This window comes from Pinus tabuliformis, chromosome 2_2 (assembly GCF_031772625.1).
Source record: "Pinus tabuliformis cultivar Carrire ecotype Pingquan chromosome 2_2, CPIR1, whole genome shotgun sequence".
Lineage (NCBI taxonomy): Eukaryota > Viridiplantae > Streptophyta > Pinopsida > Pinales > Pinaceae > Pinus > Pinus tabuliformis.
The window spans coordinates 884,282,097-884,294,667 of NC_142300.1; positions in this window are offsets into that span (position 1 = coordinate 884,282,097).

Genomic DNA, 12,571 nt, shown 5'->3' on the forward strand with positions numbered 1-12,571 from the left:
CAATAGAGGGCATTCACAGAGTTGAAAGATTGTCTCTGCACAACACCCGTGCTTGCATTATCAGACTTGCAACAACCATTTGAGGTCAAGACAGATGCCTCTAACTATGCTATTGGGGCAGTCTTTACTCAACACAGGCATCCAGTGGCATATCACAGTGAGACACGTTCAGACACAGTCCGGAAGTATCCTACTTATGACAAAGAGATGTATTCCATTATGCAGGCCTGCCAACAATGGAAGCATTACATTTTGGGGAAGGAAACGGTCATCCACACAAAGCACCGACCCCTGCAGTTCATATAGACCCAAGGGAAATTGTAGAATGATCACCATCAGAAGTGGTCCACATACCTGCAACAGTTCCATTTGAATATCAAGTATAAGAAACGTAGCACCAATAATGTTGCAGATTGCCTCAGTCGACCACCGATCATGGCATTAACCACTGTGCTCAACTCTTGCAGGCACGAGACTTTTGATTGGCCACTTCTCTACAAAAGCGACCTAGAATTCGGCCACACATACCAGACACTCTTGGAGGGTTAGCATGTTCCAAATTTTCACCTCCAGGATGCCCTGTTATGCCACCTGGGTCACCTTTGTGTTCCTTCAAGCGAGCGTGCCAAGATGATTTGGGAAACACACTATAGTTAGGCTTCTAGACATTTCGGGGTCGAGAAAATGGTGGTTGTACTGCAGAAGTATTTCTATTGGCCAAATCTTTGACACGATGTCAGGAAGTACATCAGATCATGCACTGCCTATGCCATTGCCAAACCGACCAACAAGAAGCAAGGCCTCTATACCCCACTGCCTACCCCTAGTCGACCTTGGGAATCCATCTCCATGGATTACATGTCAGATCTTCCTTCCACTAAGCATGGAAATGACTGTGTTTTTGTGGTCGTCGACAGGTTCTCGAAGATGGCTATTATGGCCGCCCGCAAGAAGAATATCACAGCAGAAGCCATTGCTAAACTCTTCTTTGAATGAGTGTGGGTACACTTTGGGATCCCATAGTCTATCATCTTAGATCGGGATAGTAGGTTCCTCAGTACATTTTGGTCCAGTCTCTGGTCGATGCTGGACACCAAACTCACTAAATCCACAACCTTCCATCCTCAAACTGATGGCTAGACAGAGGTTGTCAACATGATGATCGTACACATTCTGCGCATGTACAACTCAAAGCATCCACGCACATGGGATGAGAGCATCCCCTATGTTCAACACAGCTACAACCGAGCTCTCCACAACTCGACTGGCCATAGCCCTTTTTAGGTGGGCTTGGGATTCCAGCCACTATGTCCCATTGATGTGGCCATTCCAGTTGCAGCTACTCACGCAGATTCGGCTCACGTCCAGTTCAAAACAGATAAGGCAAACAACTTCATTGAGCACATCCAACATATTCACCAGCAGGTCCATGACATTCTAGAGAAATCAAATGCCAAGTACAAGCAGCGATATGATCAACATCGAGTGCCACACAAGTTTCAGGTGGGTGACAAAGTCTGGTTACATTTGCAAAAGGAATGCCTTACCGGAGCCTATCAGAAACTCAGACCACTTCGATATGGTCCTTACACCATTACCAAGGTTGTGGGAGACAATGCATTTGAGCTCAGCATTCCCCCATTTCTTGGCCTGCACCTAGTGTTCAATGTGGACTCCCTCCAGCCATACTTTCCACCATTGCCGATAGAGTTAAATCCAGATTGCATAGAACAAGCTGAAACTGAGCAGATCAAGCACACTCACCAGTAGAATATCCAATTGTTTCGAGTTGTCAAAGCAGGCCAACTCCTTCACCAGGGCAAGTGGCTCACCAGGGACCAAGTTTAGCAGAAGTTTCCTCATCTCATGGAGGAACTCAATGCAATGGGGACCATTGCTTCTTAAGGGGGGAGGAATGATCCAGGTGGATATTGGTGGCCACCTACCAAGTCAACTTGGAACCCCACCATTGTTTCTTTCAGCTTTTCAGTTTCCTTAATTGTAGCACAATTTTCTATTTTTAGCAGTTTTTCGGGTCTTAAACTTCAGAAGCCATTTTGAGGCCCTAAATGACGTTTTTTGGGAAAACTGGGAGCAACATTGGTCCATGGATCAATGTTGATCTACAAAAAGTTGTAGTTCTCAGATAGACCTTTCTAACGAGATATTGTGCACGTCAAACGGAGATCGTATGCCAAAGTTACGACCCCGGGAAGTTGATGTACCAATCTACCCAAACAGGGCCCACAATTTGGCATTTCATCTTCTAGGGTTAGGTTTTTGGATGTTTAGGGTTTTCCATTACTTCTTAATAATAAATAGGCCTTTGAGCCTCATTGTAATAGAGTTCAGAGGCATGTAGCTGCCACATCTCTTCTCAGAGATAAGCTACCATCGCCCTAGCTGGTTTATTTCAATTTTTGTTTGTAAGCATATTTCAGTATTTTACATTAATGAAATAAAGTATTGTTTCCATTGCATCTTTGTGTATATGGTTATCTCTGTATTTTGTTGTGTTCCTGTTTAAAATCGAATCAATCTCAAATTTCAAACAGTTTGTCAAAGTTTTCCTTGACAAGTGGGCGGTCAAACAAAACCCTTTCTTGATTCTAGAAGAGTATAACCAGCTGAAAAGACTGCCAGGGGAGACAAGACAACAATTTTCTGCCAGGTTTAACCAAGTCTATTTTTCGATGCCTGCTAATATAAGGCCTCCTCTTGGATCCGCTCTCTTGCACTACTCGGATGCCTTTGATCTGGAAATGGAGTTTCAGCTAAGGGAAAGGAACCTTGCAACACTTGAAAAGATGCAGAACAGTGCAGTAGATGTAGAGGCTAATCTGTTGATAAGAAGGGCAAAGCTGAAGGAAGAAGAGAGGGAGAACATTGTAGAGCACCTAACATCTTCAGAGGTAAACCTCAACATTTTGGTAAGTAAAATGGAAGAAATGATGCAAAGAATCACCTCGAGAGATGAATTTTCTATTCAAGATCACCATGACCCACCTATCCCAGAAAAAGAAGAGATTGCTAGCCCTAAAAATTTTCTTGCTAATCCTAGCTACCATAGATTTGAAAATGGATTTGTAGATCAATCCGAGGAGAAACAATCTGATAATATAATGTGTATGGTTGGTGACATTACTAATATTGATGATTTCCCAAAGTTCGATCAGTACGACAATTATTATGTTCTCCGAACAGAAGCTAATCTTGTAGAGAAATCAACAGTTGGTTTGTAGGAGGAGGAAGTTCAGTTTCAACAGCTCGAATATAGTAATCAGCTGAAGCATATCAGCTATGACAGTGATGAGGAAAGTGCAGAAAATTTGGAAGTAAGTGAAGGATCTTTGCCTCTTTGTTTTACTTCATTTCAGTTCATCAGAGGTAACTTTGATGTGATCATAAATTAGCACTCATTGAGTTTTGATATTGACAATCAAGAGGATAATCAAAATTTTGATCAGAGCTCCTTACCCTTGTGTTTCTCCTCATTTGCAAAAATAAGAGAAAACTATAAGCAAGTAGATAAGCGAGTGGTCAAAAATAAAAAGGATAAACCTTCTCATGAATTGGTCAAGGAAATTATTTGCGACATAGAAGCCTCCCTAGCTCTAGATTTGCAACCACCGAGTTCCATTGAATTTCAAATTTAGATGAAGGCTTGGAAGCTGAAACATATGATCAAATGATGCAAAATGACTCTATGCCACTATGTTTTAAAACATTTCAATTTTTAAAGAAAAATTTTCATAATATCTCTAAAGCAAAGGATGAGCAGTTTGTAGAGTGCCATGCAGTCTCATTAAAACTGATGGAAAATAGGTTGCAAAAATATTTGCGAGTCTTTCATGACCCAATAGCTGATGTGTTGGATGATATCTATAGTAAAATTCCTTCTCCATTAGCTAACTATGAGCCTAAAAAGAATGTTGATATAAACTTGATCCAACAGCCGACTTCATTGTCTTGGTCAACAAGAGTTTCATTACAAAGCTCATACCAAGATTTGCAGTCATATCAGGAGAGTAATGAAGAATATTTTTGTTTTGTTGTTGATCATCAAGAAAAATTAGTCATTCGTGAGTTTCAAGATCCTTTTGTCAATTTGTGACAGTCATCAAAGAAAGAAAGCATGGATGTTAGGAAATTTTTAAAACAAAAGTATGAAGACTACCTAGAGCGGAGCGGTAACGTATTAGATGGGCTGGAAATCAATATGTATTCTTATGAAGATACTTTCGAAGCATTCTTGAGGTCAACAGGTGGGCTCATGCTTTGCAATTTCATCAAGATTCAATTTGTCGATAAATTTTCATGGGAGTTGCCTTTCAGTAGTTCTCTCTTCTTGCTCATAAACAAGCACTTGTGAAAAATTCAAACAGCAGCCAGAATTCTTACTTGGTTGCATTGGTTGTTTCATTTCACTTGATCAGGTGATGAATGGAACAGTTAAAGTAGGTTTTATTGAATAAGCTCCATTTTGAGCATATTTTTCAGTTTGCTAGTTGTGTTTAGTATTGAGTTAGTTTTCAGTTGAGTAAAATTCAGTTTGTGTCTTTGAGTCATCAGTATTCAGTCATGTATTTCATATTGAGTCTTTTTTACTCCATGCCCAATGGATAAGGCTACTTGGTCTACGGTGTTCTTGGCACCTCCAAGGAGCTACCATCCCCAATGGAGCTAATGTTAGAGTCAGTATTTACATACTACCATTAGTGATCAAAATTTTTATTTTCATATTCATTTTAGGTGTCCCATACAGATTTTTTTTATCATTCCACTAGGTCATGCAAAACATTTAGTCACTGATGGTAGTCCTAGTCCAAAAACATCACTCTACCCTAAATATGATTACTTGCTACCATAGTTTCATATCTCGTTGACTGTACATCATCCATAAAGTTATTTTTATCATGTCATTTGTATCAGTCATGAGGTCATTATGTCATCTTGAATTTCAGTCCTTTAATGTCTCATTAGGTCTTTTAGGGCTTTTAAAGGTTTCATTAGATCATTAGGGTTTCCAAGCTTCCATTCCATTGCATAAGATCAGCAAGTAAAGGGTGATAAAATAACATCCCTTCACCATGTGAAGATGATTTGTAAAGAGAAATGCTTATTTCATTATGTAATTTGATGTGTTTCAAATGTAATAATTTCACTATCCCAAGCTGTTAACTCAGTGTTCCAAAGATGCCAAACCATCAAAAGATAAATTTGTCAAAGGAAATAGTCAAGTGAAAGGGTAAAGATTCAAGTGGTTAAGTGCATGCCAAAGGGAGTTGTCTTTTTCCAAGGGTGTCCAAATCATCATTTTCCGCAAGCACTAAACCCTAATTTCCTCACCCATTGAGCTAGGGTTGGCTATGGAATCAGAGACATCTTAGTATATGAGGCATAAGGGAGGTCATTTCAGCAAGTATGAGGCCATTCCAACTCATACACATCATGTCTCCATCAGTTTTCAATAAGTCATTCCAAGGAACAAATCATTTGCCACACATAGGGCCAGTTTTTATTCAAACTATGTTTTAGACCAAACAAGGATTAATTTGGAAAAATTGAGAGAGGTTTTTGTCCATAATAGGCCAAGGACAAAAAACCTCCTTCACTTTTTACACGAGTGTCATGGTTTTAGAGAAATCTCAAAAATATTGTGGCTACAAGAGAGTTTCTGCACTTCTACAACAAATTTGGGAAAATCAATTTTTATTCTAGCTGGATTGTCCAAATGAATTTCTTGATGAGTCAACTGATAACTAGAGAGACCATTCTTTCCAATGCGCTATCAATATCTCAATTTGGAGTTGAGGAAGACCTCCAAACGTTTCCTGCAAGAGAACACTTTAATTTTGCACCTTCATTTGCACTTTTTGACCAGTCTTGGGACAATTGACTGTTCAAGGGCTATAATTGATCATTTTTAGTGCTTTATAGGTCCATTGTGTAGCCAAGAGAGAGATCCTTCCAATGAGCTATCATGTGCTCAATTTTGACATCTGGAAAGCATCCAAAAGTGTTCTGCAAAAAGTGTTGCGCATAGAGCAGGGAGCGTTGCGCATAGAGGAGGGAGAGTTGCGCATACAGACAGAGCGTTGTGCATAGAGCCTGTTTGCCAGTGTATTTTTGCATGGCACTGGCATACAACTAGATCACTGCACACCTATACAAGGCATTGTGCATAGGGCCAACAAACACTAAGACCACCCTATCAACCATCTAAATTGTTCTTTTGCTACTTAGAACCTTTAAGAAAGTAAGTACACTCCTTGAACCATCCTCCCGACACTCATTCCATGATTTTGAATTTTGTTTGCTATTTGAATTTTCAAACCCTAGGTTGTCTTAAAAACCCTCCTTACACCTATCCCATATACCCTAATCCCCCCAAACAAAATCCTTACACTTATCCCCTATACCCTAATCCCAAAAAAAAATCCTTAAACCCCTATTTACTAAACAGTCCCTACCAAAAAATATCCTCCTTCTCACTCTCACATCATATATATCTCATCCTACATCGCACAAACTCCTCTCCCCTTTCCCTATCCCTATTCACCATAACTCACTTCTTGATTACCTTCTCTAGGGTTTCAAAGCTTCAAAATTCAAAAGACATGGATAAAGAGGATAGAGATTATGAGGAGGAGGAAAACAGTGGTAGTGAAAGCATGGGAGATGAACCTCAGCATCTGAGAAAACCACATAAGGGAGGCAGAATTATCAGAGAGGGGCTAGAAAGTTGTTTGCAATGGATAGGCAAGTGTTTACTCCACCTGATGTGGAAGGGGAATTGCCTTCTTCACCAACTCATAGGCAAATGCTTGCTCCACAAACTATGGAAGGGGCTTTGCCTTCTTCATCAACACAATAGGTACAATAGGTGCAACACGTGCAAAAAGGGAAGGAAACAATGTTGGAGGAAAGCCTCAATGATGAAGAGGAAAGGGGATTTGATTTGATGGAACATGATGAACGAGAACAGCCACACATTCATCATGGCATTGAGATAGTCGACTTGGAGGCTCAAGATGAGGCGACAAATGAAAATATAATCATAAAGGAAAAAGATGCACAGATCCAAGAATTGATGGAAAACTTGGCGAGAGCTAAGTATTTCATTTCATACCTTGAGCAAGAGAACAAGTAGCTAAGTGACAAACAGGTCCTCATGGAGCTAGAACTTCTCAAGGTAAAGAGGCAAGATGACAGAGGCAAATCAGTAATGCAAGAGGAAAATACCCCAACCACCTTGACTACATAATAAGGCTTGAAAGGGATATTGAGGAGGATAGAGAAACATGGCTTGACAGGGTCAATTTGCATTTGGAGAAGCTGCTACAAAGGGCCAACAGGGACAATCAAATCATTAGGCAGAGTCAAGCAAATGAAGCCAAGACTAAAACAAGCACTCAAAGGCAAAAAGGATGGTTATAGGCTTATGTTGTTTGCTGAAGCTTCCTTGGCTAATCCAGAAACTTGATGGTGGTGTTCTCCACAAATTTTGAGTAAGTTTTGAGAATTTTTTCCTTTTTGAAGAATTTTGCAATTTTTGTGCGCAACGCCACTAGCGCTGCGCTTTTCCTAGGGGCATCCAAATAGGAAATGGTCAACATTTTTGGATTCACAATGATGATTACATGCACCCTGTGCATTTTCTAAGCTTTTGGAACAAAACTGGTCAACCAAAAGGTCAGAAATCAGCCAAAAAATGACCTTTCTGTCCATGGCGTTGCGCACAGAAGCAGCCTTGGGAGAATCAGTTTTTGATGGGTAAAATCAACTCCAAAAGGGAAAATAAAGGAAGATTTGGAAAGTACACATGACAGGCTTTCCAATGAGCTTTCATGAACTCAATTTGGACACTAGGAAGACCTCCAAACTGGCCCTGCAAAAAGTGTTGCGCATAGACCTTGAGCATTGCGCATAGGACAATTTTGTGTTGGATTTTCACTTCACTGTGCCATGACTGTAATTTTGGGTTTTCTCTCATTGGTAATGTTTTACTGATGTAAATGGTGACTATGCATGTAAATAGGATGGATAGTAGTTACTTGAGGGTAGATTCATTAGATCAAAAATTATATTGAGGACAAATGAATCAGTTTCCTCCCTTTTAGAGGCAAGTTGTTAGGTTTCCTATATTCCAGTTTCTTGTTCAGTTTTTGATGGATTACTTCCTCATATTAGGGATTCGACCCCTGAGGATGGGAGGAGATTGAATAAATGTCTATATCTTCCTTTTCTTTCTCATTGTAAAGGGTTGGACTCAGCTGGATGCTTATGCTTTGAGCAGACATCATTTTGTATCAGTTTTAGCAGGAGATTAATGAAAAATTGGAGCTATTTCTTTGGGATCCATGTGGTATGATGTTTAGTTCAGTTTTCTCTATTTTGATCATATGTTAAAAAAAAAATTGTATTTCATCAATCATTTCATTGCTTTTAAGTGGATGTTTTCAAGTTGATAGGTAGAACCCATAATATTTATGCTCTGTTTTGGGAAAATATTTACAGTCTATGTTTTCTTTAGTTTAGGAAGGATCCATGTTGCTCACATGCTCTTTCTAGCTTCTCACCTGTATTTAATCACCTCACCCATCAAAACTGTAGAGTGTTGAACCTTTTTCCTACCTTGCCCCATCGAACACCCTACAACTTTGACCTAATTTCCTTGCCCTAACTGTTTGGCTCTTCCCGATGCAGCAAAACCCTTCAAAATGAAAATCAAACCTTGTGCTACTATACCTAACCTAATATCATTTTCTTGATCCAGTCATCTCGGCTGAGATCCTTATGGAGAGAGTCCTCTCCTGGCCTAGTAGGGCTAGCTACTTGGCTAAGCATGGTTTGTGGTTACCCTGGCATTGCCTTCTTTCAGCCTGAGGTTCAATCCAGGGGATAACACGTGGCTTCCTCTGGTGTGGTTATACTTCTGTTCCAAAAATCTCTCAACGGCTCAGGTATGTGCTCAAACAACATCTTCGTCTTCAAAAATAAAACAGATATGGGTTCATAGATCTCTGGGCGCGCAATAGCTCAATTCTCAAATGGCCAAGTGTTGTTTGTTGGGCAGCACTTTGCAATTTATAGCATCTTTTGAATTCAAATTCGACCATTCCACCCAAATCTGGTTCATTAATGCTTCCTTGGCAACAGATTTTCCCAAATCTAACCCATAAAGTTGGCCCTAAATGCCTACCGCCCGCTCCATTTGGTCTCAAACCAAGCATCACATCGTGAATAGTGACTATAATGGTCACTTTTTAACCAACCTGAGCGACATTGTAGCTTCCCTTGTGCTGTCACAGACTTTGTGACACTTTGCTCCTGCACACAGTCTTGTCATCCCGTAAATCTCGGGATAGTAGTTTATAGTCCCGCACCTCCTTTCAACTGCCTAGAATGCTAAGACTGTGCTTCCCACGGTTAGTCAGGTGGCCGTGTAGAAATTTCTACATATCCAGCTCTGATACCATGTAGAAATTCTCACTGTAGATCAATCTGATTATGCAATATAACTAAGGAAAAATACTTAATCTACTTCTACAATCAAACTTGCGGGAGCTAATCGATTTGAGCAAGATCAAGTGGAACACATATAACAGAGAAGAAGAATCAATACACATGAAACACAAAAGAATACTCTGGGGAAACCCTTAGCGAAAAACCCCGCTATCTGTATTATCATACAAGGTGGAAATATCTCAAAATTACACAAAGCTTTAGCTCTCATAGCTACCAGCTCTCAGTACAATCCTCTTGGATGCTCACAGGTTAACAAGGCTTCTCATAAACCTTCTCCTCAGCCCTCCAAGCCTCCTATTTCCTTGCATTGTTTCTCCTGGGTGATCCTACTGTTACCAAGTGTAACACTGATCACACACCCTGTAAAATTGTGCAATCCTCGAGGAACCTTCCCTTGACTGCATGGATGAGTTTTCTTTATAGGAAAATTCCTCCAACTGATAGTACATTGTCCCTTTCTTTAATCTCAACTGGGTCTTTGTCTGAACTGACATGCATGAGTTATTTATGAGAGAATCTTCAATTATCTGGAGTACACTAGTTTCATGCATGCATGCATTAATTGACTGAACTCACAATTAGTTCCTCAAACTATTTGGAACTAATTTAACTAGACATAACTTAGTTAACTGAGCTAACTAATTACAACTCAAATACAACTCATCCTTATCTCCTTAATTTAAGGGATAACTGTTGCATGACTTCACAAAGACTTCTAGCTTGAATTTCTCCAACTAATTAACTCAAGATGAATTAATTAATTATTTTTCAAGCAGCTGGTGAGACTAAATTCAAATTTAATTCACAATTTTAATTCAAGGACAAACTAAAATTGGAATATACTGAATGCTATTTTTAGCATTTCTTGTTGCTATTTTCAACACTCTCTCTCAACAAGAAAGGAATTCAACTCGAACCCAATCCTGAGCCTTTGGAATGTTCTCCATGCAACACTTCTCTCTAGTGTTGTTTCTCCAGCAACTCTAGAAACAAAAAAAAAAACATCCAACCTGAATCAGTATGATGCATCTATCATCAAAGTCTCTGACTGTTATTGCCTTTGTCATCTGAAAACTATGTGCTTCTGCTGACTCTGCCTTTCTGCACTGTTGTCAACCCTTCTCTGTGCTCTTCAATATTTGATTGCTCTAGCCTCTATATCTTTGATCTCTGACTGCATCAATCCCACTGATTCCTCCCGCTACTATGTACTTTGGGCTCCTGTAGCAAGGTACGATCTATGAGATAAAACCTCTCAATGAACCCTGCCTAATTTCAGCCTTCTTGGGACTATCACTTCACATTGCCCCACCTCACACCTGGAGGTATGGCAGCATGTGATCCCTTTGCTGACTTCTCTAGTTGTGGCTCCTCCACATTTATCTGAGACTTCTTCTGTCGTTGCATGTTGAGAGGTAATTTACTCTTCCTCTCAAGCACCAAGTCTCTAACCTTTGCCTTGCTCCTCAAGGCTTTGCATGCATCTTGAACCTCAAGAGCATACATGTTCTTCACTCGTGAACTGATTTGTTTCACCTGTCCCGTGGTGATGTGTCTAAGGAAAACCTTTCCCTTACTGAAGACAACATCGTAGCCTTTGTCCTCCAACATCGTGATCGATACCAAATTCTTCTTCAGTCCAAGCACATACTTCACATCTGTTAAGGTGATGAGAGCTCCATGCTCCCTCTGAAAATCAACCGTGCCCACTCCTGAAACACTAAACCTTTTGTCGTCACCCATCTCTATGCGCATCTTGAGGTCTTTCTCCTCCAAGGTACTGAATAGACTTTTATCGTCGGTCATGTGGAATGAGGCTCCACTGTCAAGAAACCAACCACAACCCATCATCGATGACACCATGCATGCAAGAGGGTAAAATCCAATTTGAACTGAGAGGCCAATGCCTCACATTCAGATCCTTCCAAGGATCCCTTCTTGGACTTCTTCAATGGGCAATTAGTTGCATAATGGCCCACCTCATGACAATTAAAGCATCTCACTTTAGATTTGTCAATCTTCTTCCCTTCATGAGAAGAATTCAATTTGGGATGAGAATCCTTCTCCTTCCCTTTCCTTGGCTTACTTTCTAAGGCCATATTTTCTTCATCATAATTCTTTGATGAAGAACCATCTTGAGTGCTCCTCCTGATCTCCTCCTACATGAGATCCGACCATAGTCGTTCCCAATCTGGCAGTTTCTCCCTTCCATTCATAGAGTCCTGGTAGCTATGCCAGCTCTTTGGAAGACCAAGGAGAGTGAGGCTCACCATATCATCATCGACATTCATTATTCCCACACTACCAAGCTCATATCTAGAGGTTGTGAGCTTGTTCAAATATGTAAAAATAGTATCACCGTTCTCCATCTTGATTCTTTGAAACTTGTCCTTGAGCGCCAGTTTTCTCTGGTCACCATTGTTCTGGTAGAGGTCCTTCAATGTCTTCCACATTGAATATGGAGTATCCTTCCCATGGAGACTCGAGACAATATGGTCTCGAACTCCCTCAAGGATGATCTGTCTCACCCTCGCCACACACTTCTTCCACTCAGCCAACTCTTGTGCATTAGTTGTAGCTGGCTTGGGGATTTCTTTATCAATGAAATCCTTCAAACCATTGTCTTCTAATACCACTTCCATGCATTATTTTCATGCTATGTAATTCGAGCTGCCATCAAGAGCATACTCGTGTCTCAAGCCATAGAACACCATTGACCAACCTAAAGTATGAGATGAATTCGGTTTGTACCTGCAACCTTGAACTTCAAACTTTGAATTTCCCTTCTCAATATACTATTCATAGCTTCGATCACCTTTGCTATGATACCATGTAGAGATTTCTACAGATCCAACTCTGATACCATTTAGAAATTCTCACTGTAGATCAATCTGATTATGCAATATAACTAAAGCAAAATACTTAATCTACTTCTACAATCAAACTTGAGGAAGCTTAATCGAGTTGAGCAAGATCAAGCAGAACACATATAACAGAGAAGAAGAATCAATAGACATGAAACATAGAAGAATACTCTGGA